Source organism: Natator depressus, chromosome 7 (assembly GCF_965152275.1).
Source record: "Natator depressus isolate rNatDep1 chromosome 7, rNatDep2.hap1, whole genome shotgun sequence".
NCBI classification, from domain to species: Eukaryota; Metazoa; Chordata; order Testudines; family Cheloniidae; genus Natator; species Natator depressus.
Genome location: NC_134240.1, coordinates 3,780,815 through 3,798,849, shown reverse-complemented (window position 1 = coordinate 3,798,849; position 18,035 = coordinate 3,780,815). Strand labels below are relative to the sequence as shown.

The window sequence follows — 18,035 nt, the reverse complement described above, 5'->3', positions numbered from 1 at the left end:
GCAGGGAGGTCAGGTGGGTTTTTTTTTTCCCAGCTGCTTTGCTCTTTTTATTGCAACAGGTCAACTCCCTAGAAACTAGATCAACATTTGTGCCAAGACTCAGTGTGGTGGATTTATCTAAAATAGCTATTCACCAAAAGAGGGTTCATTCAGTTTTCCCCACTTAAAAAATTAATTCAGTCTCTAAATGGGTCGGTAGGTCAAATGTTTTAGAGGTAGCAGGATAGTGGAGATAGTTAGTTAGAAGGTGTGCATGTGGCGAGGGGAGAGGGGACAGGGAAGCGGGAAGCTACATCCAGTGCCATCATGTTCTGTGCTAAGGTGGATTGCTTTTGCAGAATGAGGGTTTAGCTGTGTGCCAGTTACACCTCATATTGTCTGACACTGGGTTGATCAGCAAAGCCTGCATCCTCAATGATGGTCTATTTTAAGAATCCCTGCTGGCTCTGTTATGATTCTACATAAGAGACTTCCCTTCCTCATGCAAAATTGTGGCAGGTAAGAGTCAACACTGCTTGTGTAAAAGGAAATAATTCCTCACCAATATATTAGAATCATTTGAGGGAATCAACAAGCACGTGGACAAGGGTATATCACTGTACCTCATCGGGTCACAGCGGAGAATGCCAGATTCAGGACAAACTGCTGAGAAATAGGGCAGGCTCACTCCATACTGATGGCCCACCTTGATTATCACTACAAAAGGTTCCCCCCACCCCTGCTCTCCTGCTGGTAATAGCTCACCTTACCTGATCACTCTTGTTACAGTAAAAAGAAAAAGAGTACTTGTGGCACCTTAAAGACTAACAAATTTATTTGAGCATAAGCTTTCGTGGGCTAAAACTCACTTCATCGGATGCATGCAGTGGAAAATACAGTAGGAAGATATATATACATATATATATATATACACAAAGAACATGAAAAAATGGGTATTGCCATACACACTATCAAGAGTGATCAATTAAGGTGAGCTATTATCAGCAGGAGAAAAAAACCTTTTGTAGTGATAATCAGGATGGCCCATTTCCAACAGTTGACAAGAAGGTGTGAGTAACAGTAGTGGGGGGAAAATAAACATGGGGAAATATTTTTACTTTGTGTAATGACCCATCCACTCCCAGTCTTTATTCAAGCCTAATTTAATGGTGTCCAGTTTGCAAATTAATACCAATTCACAGGGCTACCACTCTGAAACCTGTTAAAATGGTCAATAGATCATATACATACAATAATGACAATGTTCTTATACCAGGTTTGTAGAAGTGATATTATAGACTGCTGGCTTTTAGAGTTTTTGGTAACTTCCAAAAGACTGGAGGGTTCTTAATCCAAAGTCCAATATGCTCCATTTTAGTTGTAAATCTGCAGTCTAGAGAGTTCAGATCAGGAAAGAGATGGAGATGTTTCAACATGGAGATGTTTCAAGGGTCTTTTGTATCCTCTGCCATGTGATTGGAAGAATTTTACTGTTCCAAACAAAGCTTACAGCTTCTGTCTGTGGCACAAGATGGAGTCTAGAGTCAAATGAGCATATCACATGTCCTTATATGGCTTGCTGACTCACAGGGGGGTGGGAGCAGACATTGGCCATATACATGTTATGGCATCCAGAGGAAGACTTAATGGGTGGGATGAGTTTCTTCTATAGCCCGTGACAGGTGTGTCCTTAATGAGTAATCAAGCTTGAAAAGTCCATTCACAATGTGCTGGCTAGACTGGATGTAAACTACCTTATGGCTGTTACCATGGGGACAAAAACAATGGTGATACGGGTATATAGCAAATATTCATAACTTCTGATACAAAAATGATACATGGATTTAAGCAGGATAATCTTATTTAGCAAATCATAATTTTCCATTGACACCTTACATAACATACTTTGTACAAGATTTGTTGCAATTGTCTAACAGTGGCACTATTAATTATATTCATAATCATATTTCAATCATACAGAATCACAGGGTGATCCATTGAATATTGTGTACTTGGACTTTCAGAAAGCCTTTGATAAGCTCCCACGTCAAAGCCTCTTAAGCAAAGTAAGGAGTTATGGAATAAGAGGGACAGTCCTCTGATAGATCAGTAACTAGTTAAGAGATAGGAAACAAAGGGTGGAATTAATAGTCAGTTTTCAAGTGAAGAGAGATAAATAAACAGGTCCCCCAAACATCTGGACTAGAACAAGTGCTGTTCAATTTATTCACAAATGATCTGGAGAAGGGGATGAACAGTGAGGAAGGAAAGGTTGCAGATAATCCAGAATTACTCTGAAGAGTTACAAAGGGATCTCAGAAAATTGGGTGACAAAATGGCAGGTGAAATTAAATGTTCACAAATGCAAAGTAATGCACATTGGAAAATGTAATCCCAACTATACATACAAAATTGTGGCTTCGAAATTAGATGTTACCTCTCAAGAAAGAGATCTTGGAATCACTGTGGATAGTTCTCTGAAAACATACTGGGTCAGACCAAAGGTCCATCTAGCCCAGTGTCCTCTCTTCTGACAGTGGCCAATGTCAGATGCCCCAGAGGGAATGAACAGAACAGGGAATCATCAAGTTATCCATCCCGTCACCCGTTCCCAGATTCTGGCAAACAGAGCCTAGGGACACCATCCCTGCCCATCCTGGCTAATAGCCATTAATGGACCTAGCCTCCATGAATTTATCTAGTTCTTTTTTGAAACATGTTATGGTTTTGGCCTTCACAAAATCCTCTGGCAAGGAGTTCCACAGGTTGACTGTGAGTTGTCTGAAAAAATACTTCGTTTTAAACCTGCTGCATATTAATTTCATGTGGTAACCATTAGTTCTTGTGTTAGGAGAAGTAAATAACACTTCTGTATTTACTTTCTCCACAGAATAGAATATAGAAGAGAGAGGCATTGGTGTTGGCACCAGGGGCATGACGCTGGATTGCCACTGTATGCATCGGGGAGGGGCGACAGCGGGGGTGTCTGTGCTGTCACTGAGGGACAGTGTTGGCCTCTGTGGTGGGCATCATTGGTGTCTGTAGCAGCATGCAAGGCTCTTGGTATCTGTGTCGGTGACACCGGGGATGGCATGTTGGCAGGGGGAGGGGTGATGCTGGGGATGCTGGCTGTGATGGGGGACAGTGTTGGCGTCCATGGCAGCATGCGGGGTTCCTGGGGGCTGTGCCAGTGACATTGTCCTCTGGGCTGGGGTCGGCGTAGGGCTGCCCATACCAATGGGGCACAGCCCTGGGTTTCATCGCCTGACGTGATTCCTGGAGGCCTCAGGCCCATCCTGGGGCTGACAACCAGCGTGAGGCAGCACTAGGGTCGGGCACCGCGCCCCATCCCCCCCTGCCCCGCCATTACTGTCCATGAATGGCTCTGTCAGGGAAGGGAGCGCGAACACACCGCCTCAGAAGAAAGGGCGCCTTGCGCATGCGCGCTGGCCGCTCCTGTCAGGGTGGTGGGAATCCTCGCTGCCTTCCCGGAGCCAGTTCCGGCGCGTGACGTCAGGGCGCCCGCGCGTCCCGCTCCCATCCCGGCTTGACGCACGCGCAATAGCAGTCGGAGTGTAAGTCTCCATTTTGCTTCCCCCTCCCACTCCCTACTCCTCGGCGGCCGGAGCGGCTCAGGGTGGGGGAGGGCGATGGGAAGGGAATGGGGGGGAAGGGAGGAGTCGGGGACGCTCCAGTGCGGGCCGGGCGGGAAGCGCTGGGGCAGGGGGCGGAGGCCAGCGCGTGGTGGCGCCCCCAGGGGCAGGGCGCGCGCGGCTCTGGCGGTCTCCCCTCCCTCAGCGCGCGGCCTGCCGGGCGCGTGTGAGGAGTATCGCTGGGCTTGCCCCTGGTCTGCCGCGCGGCCGGTTCCGCGCCGGAGCCTCCCTCTCGATCGGGCAACCCAGCCACAGGGCAGGCTGGGTCCGTCGTCTGGGTGGGTGGCAGCTGCTGCCGCGCGGACGGCGAAGGGGCCGCCCCTGGCGCGCTGTGCTGGGGGGGAACCCCTGGCTCCCTGCTCCGCAGCAGCCTGCCCTTGGCGGCCTGGAGCAGGCGCTGGCGGGTGGGCATCTTTCGGCCTTGTAGCTGCCCGGGCAGGTCTTCTAGACGCGTCAGTATCTTTCCCGCCAGCGGCGCCCCTCCCCCCGCTCCTGGGCAGTTACCAACCCGTCCGCTTGAAACGGGAGTGGCCGTTTGTCAACGGCTCCCGCGTCACACGGGTCACGTGAAAACGCCTCTGCGGGAGCCTCGCTGACTGACCCCGGCCCGCGGCGTAGGGTTTATTGCCGCAGGTACTGCGGGAGTGTTGGTATTTCTGCGGCACCACGGCAATTATTTTTCTATATTGTCATCTGTGGGGGGAGCAAATTTAAAAAATCAAAAACCCACCCCCTACCCCTCAACCTAGGTGCGGTATTTAGAATCCAGCAGAATCTCCTCCTGTTCTAGTCGCTTAAATTAAAATGTGGGTATAAAATAATAGCTCTTTACATCTTCAGAGTGCCTTGTAAACCTTAGCGAATCAATCAGATTTGACATAGCTCCTTAAATGTGAACTCAAAAGAATTTAATGGGAAGAAGTCTGCAGTGGGTGGACTGAGTGACAGCTCGAAAATATGGGTAGCGATAGTGCGTAGTTTTTTTTTTAATGAGGAGGATATGTTTCTCTGGAGTACAAATTTAATTTTTGTCCTTGGTAAATTATTAACAACCCCATTAGGAAATTAATATGAAACTCCTAAGAACTTAGATGGAGGAATCAGTTAGTAAAATCATTTTGGTCATTTTGACCTTGGTTCTATGATGGGATTAGTTTAAATAACACAGTTAACTTTGTGTGTGTGTGTAACATTTTAAAGTCATAGTTACTGGATGGAGAAAGGAAGGCTTCGGTATAACTCTTGGGACAATTAGATATAGTGTGTAATTAAAAATCTTAAATTGCAACATGCTTAAGTATGTATCTATAAAGTTCGCGTGAAAGATTAATTGCACACAATGTGCTCTGCCTGTAGGCAGATTTCTTAGTAATTTATTTTCAAATAGCTGATGTCAGTGATTTAAATAAGACATTCCAGAATATTATTTCTCTATGGTAGGATCTTGGCCACTTAATTTAAAATTGAATCATTGAAATGCCTAATAGAAAACTTGCATGAAGTACTTCACCTTTTTTCCCTTGGGCAAGATGTCTATGTCCAACACATAGTAGTTCCCTTGATTTTATAACCTGTTTTTATATTCCGCTCCAATGCATTTTAAGATATTCAGAAGTGGTTTAAATCTTTGAATGACAGTTGAGAAGTATTCTGATCTTTAAAAGTTACATTCTATGTGCTGAAAAGAAATTCCACATAGACATTGGTTTTTTTTTTTTTTTTTTTAATTTGAATGGTAGGTTTGGAGTTCTCATAAAAGCCAAATTTAGTTCACTTGTCAATTCTGCCACTTAGTGTGAAAGCTTTATCTGTTGCTTCTTTCAGTGTGGGTAGAAGATCATAGTTGATGTTATTTAGACAGATCTCTTCTTGGAATGTTGTTGGATTCAGCCAACATTAGCTGTTATTGTTTCAGCGTGTGGAAGTTTTGATGTGAAATCTAATTAAATCCCTTTGCAAAGTCTCCTTAAAACGTGTTTTATAATGCAGTTTTTTAATTGGTAATTTTACACCGAGGTTGTTTTAAGTGGATGATTGTTTGAGTTGTAGGCAGAGTCTGTTCTTCAGATGTTTCTGCTTACTGTGTAAGTATAAAGGCTACAAGTTTGTCTCCTCACATCTGTGTAAGGATTTACATGCATAATTCCCCATGCATTGAGCAAAGAACTTGAATCTAAACGTGTAGTAGAAGACAAATGACTTACTTTTGCTGTCCTTGGAAAACATGCTTCCAATCTCCACTGACTTTATTAATGCTACAGCTAATATATTTTTCATGCTTAAATATTCAGCAAATGCATTGTCACTTCTGTCTGAGTATTTTCCATTCATACCTCTTCCTTTAATTCACTATACTGCACCAGGGAGCCCTTAGTTGGAATTATGATGCATTTTGCTAAGTGAAAATCAGAAATATAGAAGATAGGGCTGGAAAAGACTACCTGGGTCATCTAGTATAACCTTTTGCGTAGAGTAGGATTATCCTTCTGTCTTGTAAATGATAACCTTGTATGTAAATGAAAGGATTTGTCTTTTTTTTTTTCCAGCTGTATTGCGTAGTAAATTCATATTCAGTTTTTCATCTGTCACCCAAATCCTTTTCTGTACACTCATTAAATAGATTTTTTTTCTAAAGTTTAAACTTGCACTTAAATGTGCCTATTTCTTCAAAAACTCAGTTTTGTAGCCATTTTACTTTCTTAACTTATTGTATTACAGTAGCACCAATTTGAGCCATGGCCTCGTGGCTGCTCCCCTGAGGCTGGGAGAGGAGCCTTTAGATGTGGGCCGGCTTGAACCCCCCCACCCTGGACCTATAGGTACAGTAACATCAAGGATCCCCAACTAGACTAGGGCCCCGTTGTGTTGGCACTATGAACACATAGGGTGGGATCCACAAAAGGTACTTAGGCCCAATTGTGTTGGAACTGTGCACACATAGGGTGGGATTCACAAAGGTACTTAGGGTGCTAAGTCCCCTTTTAGGCACCATTGTGATTCACAAAACTCCCCCTTGGTTTCAGCCTTATTCTGTAGGCACCTCTAGTTGCTTGGTACCTCAGGTTTTGCAATAAAATATCTCGGGCTTGTGTTTTTGTCACTGAGCATATGCACTGCTGCTTCACTGGGTGCCTATCTCCTGCCTACACCTCAGTGCAATTCACAAGCTAGTTTGGCTGCCTAAGTTGTGTGTGGGATCTGATCCAGTAGGTATCCATAGAGGTTGCCTTACTCCACATGAGACTGACAGGATGTAAGAGGGAGGGAGGGAAATGGAGGAGCTCCTTATATCCTTTTGGCTTAGTTAGACCTGACATTAATTACACCTAATACACAGTTTATGACAACAATATCTGAAGGTGTCGTATGAGGTGTCATATAGAGACAGTTGGCATAGTTTCAGAATTTTTGTAGTTGCTTTTACAACATTTGTAACAGAATTGTGTATTTTCTATTTCACTTCTAGTTTTCTAAATTCGAAGAGGAACTGTATCAAAAGCTATATTACAGTTATGTTCATCTTGTCTCATTCTCTATCTTCCTGGTAACTCTGTCAAAGAAGGTGATCAAGTTTATTGCTCAATGTGTACTCTTTTTAGTGTGAACATTAAATTATATTATATGAGCTTTAAGAAACCCACTCAACGCAAAGTAGGTGTGGATTTAGCTTATATTTTGATGAGATCACAAATTATACATGTTTTTGCACCATTTGCTAGTAATTTTACACATTGAAACATGATGTAGCCTAAGGGTTTACTGGAGAATTGACTTCAGACTTTTGAGTTTTCCTAAAGTTACATAGTACGTTATTTTTGACTGGAACATAATTCCACAAACATAAAATAGAGAGATACAAATACACTACATGATATAGCACTATTATGTCCACTTACCCTATAAGGGATAATAAGCCGTTAATACCGAGCTGATTTGTCTGTCAAGATTTGAAAGTTGCGAGTGATGAAAAGGCTGCTAATAGTGAACTTAGTTCTAGTGCAACTCTGTGTCATGGGTTGGCTGGCCCTTTAAAGAGAATTGGGCCTAGTTTCACCAGTGACATCTGATTTCCGGGTGATGCTGTGAGGACAGGGATCAGGAAATAGCTAGAAGATTACCCAGTCCTCCTAAAAGATAGCAAGTAGTTCAGCTGGAGAGCTGCAGAGAATTTGAAAGCTCTTTCAGGAGTTCTTGTATCAAGGGAAAGAACCCAGCTCATATGTAATTTGCACATTAAAGGCGGGTTGAGTGTAATCCTGAAAGAAGCAGAAAGGCTCATGCAGGAGTTCCTGGTGGATGGGGTCTGCAGAGCAGTACTGCAGGGACCAGGTTAGGTTGGAAAGAGAGCAGAATGGCTCACTAGCACCCCCAATCAGATGACTTGCAGAGTGTAATTCTGGAGTGAATAGATGGTCTTTTGCAGGAGCCTCTGGGTTAAGTGAAAAAGGACAACTTTGTTTGTTGAAGAAATAAACAGAAGCCTTGAAGATAAGAGGACTGGAATGCTGTGGCTGGAGAATATTTTTTGGTGCACAGGCTGTTGAATTAGTGCATTGGTTTGCACTCTGTTTATAGTGAAGTAATGGAAGAGTTCCAAAGTGATTGAGTATATTGCAATGGACTTTCAGTCCTCTTCATGTGAGCATAAACTCCACTTATAGTGATGTTCCACTCCATTAAAAGTGGATATCAGTGTGCTAAAACTCTAGGAATGTAACAATTATCAGATAACCATAACATTTTATTAGAATCTTTCTCAACTCAGCCAAAGAAGAGAAGTTGCTGTGATCCAATGAAAGGAGGAATCCCTGGTTCGTGGTCTAGTTTATAGCTGCTCTTGGTGTGGGTGTTGAAGAGCTGAGTCAGCTTTGCTGCTCCCCACTTGTGAAGATATAGCCCCAAGTTGCTCCACTTACAACTATTAGAAGTCTCCTGAAACTACATGAGGGTGAAGAGAGGCCCTGCTGTAGGAGATATTTTGCCAAGCAAAATATCTTTTTTTAGTGAAACTCTGCTTATAGAGAAATAGTGTTGGGAAAAGTGGTGAACCCCTTTAACTATAAGATGATTTCATTGTATTTGGCCAAATATAGTACAAAAAGCAGACTTGCATAATGAATATATACAGTGGCTGACGTTATTTTGGGTCTGTTCTTGCACCATTGACAGTTTCATAATTGATTTAAATGGGGGAAAGATCAGGCCTGTTCTATAGTACAAGAAAGACCTATTGTGGCTCTCCCCCTCTATTCCAAACCCCTTGCCAAATTATTTTCCTTTCTTTCTGCCACCCATCCTGTTTCAAGTCTCCATATAATTTCTAGAGAAGAGTCAAAGGTAGGCAGGATGCTTAGCAGCCCTTGTTTAGGCTAGATATCTTTATTACAAAAATTAAATCTAAAAGAAAGGAGTGTAACCACTTAGTATTAAGTCATGAAAAAGGAAAAAAAAATGTCTTGAATCTAAAAGTGGGCATAAATAAATCCTGAATAAATAATAATGCATGCTTCACTAGCCCTCATCCTGCTGTTCCAGCAGGACCTCCTCCACCACTGTGACTTATCGCTGGTAAACATTCTCTTTGTAGTTGTATACACCGAAAAGCAATTACCAATGAGCAATATATAAACTTAATATTAAGTAGTGTGCCCAAAACAGCACTTGCTTTCATATAAATGGCAGCAGCTATAGGGAGATACGTTTGGTTGCCACTGCATTTTTCAGGGACACATGACATCCCCAGTCTCATGGAGAAGCAGGAGAGAAAAATATGCATACTTTATTTTTGCTAAATAGAGTAATAACTACTGTAAGTCACAGGTGAATCTTGAGTTTCTAAACCTGTGATTCCCCAACAGCTTCAGGCCAGGATATTTGCCATCATGAAACCAAAACATAGACTATCAAATCCAAAGGTTCCTTGGGACTTCTCATGTCCTATCTTCTAACAGATTGACCCTGGAAAAATGCTGGTGCTGAAAGTTAAGTACAAGTTTAACTCCTTTGGTGGATTGAGATCTAAATTAATGTAAATGATAATTCTCAGTTTATTTTTGCTTAGGCTGAAAATTGACTGAACAGTAAAGGCACTTCAAAAATGTAAAATTACCTGCAAGGGATAAATTTGGACTTTCAGTTTGCAATACAATGATTAGAAGTTTGTGTTCTGTTACTATGAATCATGTGATGATTCCCTGTACTGGAACTGATTTGGAAAAATGATTGGAATAATTTACAAAACAAAGTAAAATGGTCACTCACATTTCAAGTATGGCCAGATTTTACCTCGTTGCTTATCCTCCCAAACTCTTGTTCCTTCTGCTGCTGCTTGAGTCTTGTCACTCCCACCCCTTAATATCTAGGTTTCAAATGCACAGTTTTTAGATACTTAATCCACATTATTTGGTATCCAGTGGATTCATCACGTATCTAATTAATATACAGTAGGAAAGCAACTAACTCTCTATATGAGGGAACTTTGAAATCACACAGAGAAATGTATGGGTTTTTTTTTTTTATTTCTTGTTCTGGGACATCTGATGATTTCAGGCTCTAAGTTTCTTTTTAGTGCATGTTTCATTATTAAATATTTAAGACTTGTATGGCTGTTATAAATACTATTTAAGAATGGCAAATTTCTTCATTACCCAAACATTTTCAGGTTACTTAGTGGAAGAGATAGTAAAAACTAAATTCGGAGGGTTGGTGTTTGAGCACATCTCTAGTCAATAGGGAACTAGCAAGCGGTATAATAAACATTGTCAGACTTCGCTGTGGTAAAGCCTGTAGTGATTGGGTGCATCTGCACAAAAGATGCTCATAAGCACAGTCTAGTATAAATCACCATGAAAACTCTCACCTATGTGAAATTTTATGTTGACTATCGGATTGCTTTTTATTTATTTATCTGAGTGCTATTGCATCTAGGTCATCAGCTGATATTTTTGGTTCAGTTATAAAAAGATCATACTAACTAATATTTCCATGTGGGATTTGTGTTTTGCTTAGTGAGAGTCCTGTGTAGCTAGGAATCTGATCGTTCAATACATTATTTGTAAGCTTTACATGCTATTTTATCAGTACTGAACTAGTACAATGTAGTGGTCTTGGCAATTGTATTTTAAACACTTAAGGTGTATGTTGTGGGATGGTGGGTAAAAATGCGTTTGTAGCTTTATAGTGAAAGTCAGCATTATCTCTGCATTTAGTAGATAAGATGCCAACTGCTAGATTTAAAATAAGGAACATACTTCATATTGGATGTTCAGGTGTTCAGACAGGAGTAGTACATGAAAACTGATTAAGGGGTTCTGTGTTAGCTTGGTACTTAAAATGCACTTTTTGTCCAAAGTTAGTCAAGTACTTTTTCACTTCATAGGAATGGATGACTTTATTTTGGATAAGATTTTAATTTTTTTTCAATGTTAGCGGTATGGGTAGACTTCTTAAAACAAATGAATAAATAGAAAAAAATGCTATCTTTTATTTACCTATGAAGTTTTCATATTTTTCCAACTTAAAATTTTTAGATTTTTTTTTTTGGTAACAACCATAAATGCATGAAAAGAAACAGTCTACAACCATATGCTTAAATAACTCTGCTATGTAAGTTGACTGTTCAGATCATAAAGCCAACCTTAAATAAATAAGATACATAGTACACAGGAGCATCCCATTATCTCTGTTGAGTGTAGTCTGTAGAATCTCAGACTCTGGACCTTATAACAACAGTGTGTTTTGGGACTGTATGACCAGGAGACCAGTAGCAGTCAAAACATAAGCCATTTCTAGTATTGTATTTTTCTGAGAAGATGACACGTGTTGTAGAACTGCTCCCTCCCAAATATTTTCCACAGTATAACACTTCATGAAACATACACTGGAAAACTTTGGGGCAAACAGCGACCTCAACAATGTCTTATAGACACTGAACACAATTACAGGTTGAACAAATGTGCCGGGAGGAGGATTTCTCTACCATTTCAGTGTTGAACAAATGTACCGGGAGGAGGATTTCTCTACCATTTCAGCAACAGAAGAAGCTGTTTAATTGGTACTAGCAGAAGGGACCTTTATGCTTTCAGTAGGCCAGCAACTAGAGGACTCTCTCTCTTTCACGGTCACCCAGAGTACATTACAATATTTCCTGTGCACTGGTTCTGTGTCCCCTTTAGGGTCCAAAGCTACTAACATCCTTATAAAAGTCCAAAATAATGCATCTGGCTCCTTTATAGGCGGCATAACAAATACTCAAGCTCTCAGTTTGGAAATAAAATATTTTTACCAAAATGTTATATGAATATTCAATTTCTTGGGAGGTCTCTTATGAAGCACTTGAAGTATTTTTGACCATGAAATATGAATGTACATATATCTAAAGCCCCACATTGAAATATGTGAGTAAATTGAAAGTAGTGGCTGTAAATTATCTCTTAACTAAAGATACCATTGAACATTCCACATGGGCAGAATTAAAGATTCACTGAATTTTATAAATATTTTTAACCTGATAGTTTATATATTTTATTAATCTTTATTACTGATAGGTTATGTAATTTATGCACAGAAATTTACCACTTGTCATGAAATGGAGGTCATGAGCAGATTGTTGGTTGGTGTAAATTGGCAGTGGATGTATGACAACTTATACCACCTGAGGTTTTTCTCCCATTTGTAAGAAGGTGAACTTGAATCATAGCAGCCCTGAGAAATGATGGAGGAAAACTGGTGGCATTGCCTTTGGAGGAACGTAATTTGCATCTGCTCAACCATTTTTCAAGTTAAGAGATCATTAGTTTTGATATGATGAAGTTTATATATAAAGTCCCATTAAATGGGCATTAATGACCCAAGAACAATATGACACTGATAACTAATATAAAATCCCTGCTTTTGACCATAGTTTTAAAATGATTTCATGATAACAGTTATGGTTGTCCCAGCATTGGAATTCCCCTCCTCAACTGCAAAGCTGCATATGGACAGTGTAACAGGGCATAGCAGGGCCCCCCTCGGTCCTACCTTTGCTGTGCTCCAGAAACCACCTGAGACCTTCTGGCTCAGCATTCACCACCCCGGTGCAGTTTATTTACACAGTACAAACCCACCACCTCTCAACATATATCCCTGGGGGTTCCACCCTTAGGGGCTTCTCTTTCTTGCAGCTAGAAGGGGAGAACTACCCCTCTTCCTCGACTCTCTGGCTTCTCTCCCTGCCCTTTGCTTCCTTTCTGTGAGCCTGTATATAACTCTAGGCTAATCAAGCTGGCAGCTGCTCCGCCTCTGCCAATCAGGCTCAGATTCCTCTAGTCAGCTCCAGTTCACCTCACTTAATTGGAGCTGGAGTGACAGAGGGCTGGCTCAGCAGTTCCTGGTCAGCACTGTCACAGGCAACAATAATGATTACCTACCCCCTAAAGCGGATTTCTACAAGTGTAATAATTGTTGAGGGCAAGTGTGCATTTTCCTATGCCAGTAGTATCGAAGGCTTGTGTTTGCTCCAAATGGGCTGAGCATTGCTGCTTTCCCTTATGTCCAGTGTGTGTGTATACATATAAAATATTGTATATAATTAAATATTACTGTATTATCTATAATGCACATTTATCATATTAAAGAACTCTAAACTTTGCAGTAGCTTTGATTGAAGCACTTTTCAAGTTTCATATTCCTGTACACATCTATCTGTCTGGTCATGTCTTACTGCAGAACTGACTTTTAAAAAATCTGTACAAATATACATTAGAAACATTTAGATTGCCATTAAGAACCTAGAAACTTATTACTCCCCATTTTCTTTAACAGTTTATAAGAATTATAATTTTAAAGTGACACAGTTATGTATATAACTTTTTGCACACAAATTAGTTTGCATTCTTTCAAGTCACTCCCTTTGGTAATTAGTGTTGTTACCTGGTGAAGGCAATAAAATGTGGTTAATTGCCAATTTTTACTTGTAAAAGTTACAGGAGATTAAAAAGAAAAAAGCAGTTCCAACTATTAACCAGGCCTGGCCTGGATTTCTTTGATCTAAATTGTCTGATAGATCACATTGAAAAGGCAAATCTTAAGGGGGTAAAGGGAGGGGGAAGAAATACTGTTGCCTGAACATGGTTTTCATTGAAAGTGCTGTTAGTACTGCAGCTCATTTTTTAAAAATTATCCGAGACAACTTTTTATATAAACATTTTTTAGCGATATGGATAACTGAATTAATTTTTTTCTAGAATATTGTAAGTATTTCATAGCCTGGAGACATGGTAAAAGAGAACTAAATTAGTAAGCAGTGGTACCAGTAAACTTCTTGTGTTTCAAAAATACATAAAGGGAAAAATTCTAATTTTAAATGAGAGCAGTAGCTTCAACTTATGTTGATATATTCAAATGTGATAAGGGTTCAGAAATAATTTAAATTGATGATTAAATTGCAGTAAGTCTTAAATACATATTTACAACCTTATTTTAACCACTTACATGCGAACTTCAGGATCACATTTAGAGGTGTATTCAAGATGGATACTTATCTCCCATTCCTATAAGGTGCTAAATGCCTTCCACTCTCATTGTAGCATTTGGGAGTTGAGGGTGTTCAGCTCCAGTAGGAGACATTGTGCACTTTACAGGATCAGACTGTCAGCTGAAAGAAGAATAGTCTTCCTCATGCAGTGTAAAAAGAAAAGGAGTACTTGTGGCACCGTAGAGACTAACAAATTTATTTGAGCATAAGCTTTCGTGAGCTACAGCTCACTTCATCGGATGCATTCAGTGGAAAATACAGTGGGGAGATTTGTATACATAGAGAACATGAAACAATGGGTGTTACCATACACACTGTAAGGAGAGTGATCACTTAAGGTGAGCTGTTACCAGCAGGAGAGCGGGGGGGGGGGGGGTACCTTTTTTAGTGATAATCAAGGTGGGCCATTTCCAGCAGTTGACAAGAACGTCTGAGGAACAGTGGGGGGTGGGGATAAACATGGGGAAATAGTTTTACTTTGTGTAATGACCCAAATTAACTTAGGCTTGAATAGAGACTGGGAGTGGATGGGTCATTACACAAAGTAAATTCCTGAGTGAGAAAGTTGCAGTGCTGTAAATTGCCAGTGTAGACAAGCCCTGAGTCTCCTCTGCTTGGTACCGGAGTTTACTCTGAGCTTGAGATTCTACACCATGCACCTCCATTCTTCAGTGGAGAGTCGGACAGTGAGCAGGAAGAGATTGTCTCCCATTGCTCCTTCCACACATCTTATAATCCCCATTACCAATCTGGGCCTCCACAGCTGTACCATCCGTCTGGCTTTCAACCACCCTGGTATGGACAACCATGGTGCTAGCCACCAGGATCCTTCCCGCCATCCCAGTGGCTCTGTTGGGACCTGTGGGAGGTGTATAGACGACATGCCTCCTGAACATCTAGCGTGGCCTACCATGAACCAATGAGGCGCCCTCCCTCAGCCTTAGTATCCTGAGCCCCTGAAGAGATGAGGGATGCACAGGAGGATGACCTTGAGGAAGAGACCACAGACCAACATCTCATCTTCCTCACCAGGTGAGGCAGTGATGCCCCCTCCGCCATCTCTAGGAGACGATTTTAAGCTCTTTCAAGACTTAGAAAAGTGGGTGGCAGACACTCTGCAATGACCTATAGAGAAGGTAAAAAAGTCACAACATAAGCTGTTGGGCATTTTGCATTCCTCTCCCTCATCCAAAGCAGACCTCCCCATCATCGAGGCTCTCTTGGATCCAGCCGTGCTTATATGGCAGACCCCTGTATTGGTCCAGCCAATTTGTAAACGGGCCAATAAGAAATATTACATTCCAGCCAAGGGTACAGAATTTCTTTTCTCCCATCCACCCCCTAATTCGATCATTGTGGATGTGGTGAATTCCAGAGGTTGCAACATCAGTCCACCCCTTATGATAGGGATTGAAAACACCTTGCCTTTCTCCCAAATAGGTCTTATTCATCTGGCACACTACAGTTCCACATCGCGAATTATTGGGCCCTAACAGCAAAATATGACTACTTCAATTACTCCAAACTCAATTTGTTTATAGATCAACTTCCGGAATCACACAAGCATCAGTTTAGGGCCATTCTCAGTCAAGGGCAACTGGTGGCCAAGATGGCACTTCAGTCAGCACTCGCAACTGATACAGCGGTGCGATCCATCTCCACAGCTGTTGTGATGCGGCAGACTTCTTGGCTACGTTTTTCTGGCTTCCCCAAGAAAGTATAGACAACTATGGAGGATCTTCTTTTTGAATGCACCAAGTTGTTCGCGGAGAAGATGATGGGATGCATCCCTCCACACACTCAAAGACTCTTCAGTTGTTAGGATTTACACACCTGGCTAGAAGAGCAAATACAGTTCTCAGCCTTCATATACAGAGAAAATACAGTTCTCAGCCTTAAATCTCATACAGTATACTACCCAACTTAGTGCTTTTTATGAGCCTCAAAGGAAAAAGTCCAGGTTCTCAAAGCACAAGCCATTGGACCCACAGCTTTCTTCTTCCCAACCATCCACTTCAAAGCACCGGTTTTGATGGATTGATCGGGGCGCCACCAGACAACTCCTTTCAATAACATCTGATGTTGACCAACCCTTCACATCCCTATGGATGCTTCCTTGCTCTGTTCCACAGCAAATAGGAATGGATAACATCTGACAAATGGGTTTAAAAATCCTCTGCAATGGATATTCAATTCATTTCACCTCCATCTCACCCTCAACACCCTTCCCTGTCTCTTTAGGGACCCTTCTCACAAGAGTCTGTTGTGACAAGAGATGGATCATCTCCTCCATGTAGGAGCCATAGAACCCTCAGCACTTATGAGGCAAAGGTTTTACTCTTGTTACTTCTTGATACTCCCCCAAAAAAGAGAGGTTGGAGATCCATACTTGACCTGAGAGCACTCAACAAGTTTGTCAAGGCTCAAAAATTCAAGGTGGTCACTGTAGCAGTGATTACTCCAGCTTTGGAACAGGGAGACTAGTTCTTGGCCCTCGCCCTCCAGGATGCTTATTTCCATATTTCAATCTTATCATCCCACAGACAGTTCCTCAGATTTACCCTAGGACAGGACCATTACCAGTACTGAGTAATCCTCTTTGGGTTATCGTTAACTCCCAAAGTAGTCTCCAAGGTCCTTTTCATGGTAGTGGCTCACCTGTTACCCTAAAATTTAGACATCCATTATGTTACCTACATATTTGCATGGGGCTTTTAGCACCTTGAGCAAAAGCCTGCCAATTATGTTAGCCTATGATAGCGCTTCTAATTTAACAAAAGAGTAACAAGGTTGTGGCCCTCCCTAAAGGAATTGCTAGCGTGTTACCAGGAGGCTTGCCTCCAACCTGCAGAGGGCTCCCCAGAGCAAGCTATGTTATGACAGACAACGTAGTGTGCATATGCTCCATAAATCGTTGGGGGCACTATATTGCCCTCTCTTTGCGCAGAAGAACTAAGGCTACGGAACTGGTACATTTCCCACAGTATTACAATATCAGCCGCCTACCTGTCGGAGCATACAACACAACAGTGAATAGTCTCAGTCACAAATTCCCACACGACCACGAATGGGAGATAAACACAGTAATACTCCATGACATATTCACACAGTATGGGACACTGACAGTAGACCTGTTCTCCACTTACCTGAGCAAGAAATGCCCACACTACTACTCTAGAGCACGCCTTGGACAGCACTCCTTAGGGGATGCTGCCCTTCTCTCATGGGACCAGGGCCTTTATACACCTCTCCCCCATTTGTTCTATTGCTGTAAGTCCTGTTAGAGAGAGAGTGAACAATGTTATACTGACTGCTTCCACCTGGCTGAGACAGATGTGTACCCTTCCCTGTCACAGCTGGTGACGTGCCTGCCAGTCCCTCTTCAACCCACTCCTTACCTCCTCTCAAAGAACGACGGACGCACTCTCCATCCCGACCTATGGATACTTTGGCTCAAGGTCTGGCTCCTTTGTGGTTCCAACATATAAAGATATCCTGCTCTGAGGAGGTACAGGAAGTGTTACTTACACAGTAGGAAATTGGCTGCCCATCATACTTACCTACAAAAGTGGACCAGGTTTCAGTTTTGGTGCCATTCCAGACAAATTACCCCGACATCTGCTACTCTCCCGGTAGTCTTAGATTATCTACTTGCTCTAAAGAAGTCAGGATTATATTTTAGCTCGCTCAAGGTCCACAGGGCGGTCATAGCGACTTTTCATCAACAAACAGAGGGGTACTCAGTTTTCTTGCACCCAACTACAAAGAGGTTCCTCAAGGGCATAGCGAACCTCTTTCCCCAACCCAGACAATCCTACCCCATCACGGGACTTGAATTTAGTATTAAAAGATCTGAGCAGACCACCCTTGAAACCTATGACCCTGGG

The 18,035-nt window shown here is 41.9% G+C and overlaps 1 protein-coding gene across 4 annotated transcripts in view; it reads left to right on the top strand.

The window, feature by feature from the left end:
• Positions 1–3,363: 3,363 nt before the first annotated feature.
• Positions 3,364–18,035, top strand: part of FHIT (fragile histidine triad diadenosine triphosphatase) — a 1,060,586-nt gene continuing 1,045,914 nt past the window's right edge. For 3 of the 4 annotated variants that reach the window (XM_074957361.1, XM_074957360.1, XM_074957359.1), the window contains exon 1: positions 3,365–3,554. The gene's annotated coding sequence lies outside the window, so the exon portion shown is untranslated. Of the gene's footprint in view, positions 3,555–18,035 lie in introns of all 4 variants that reach the window. The other variant, XM_074957364.1, reaches the window with a different exon arrangement.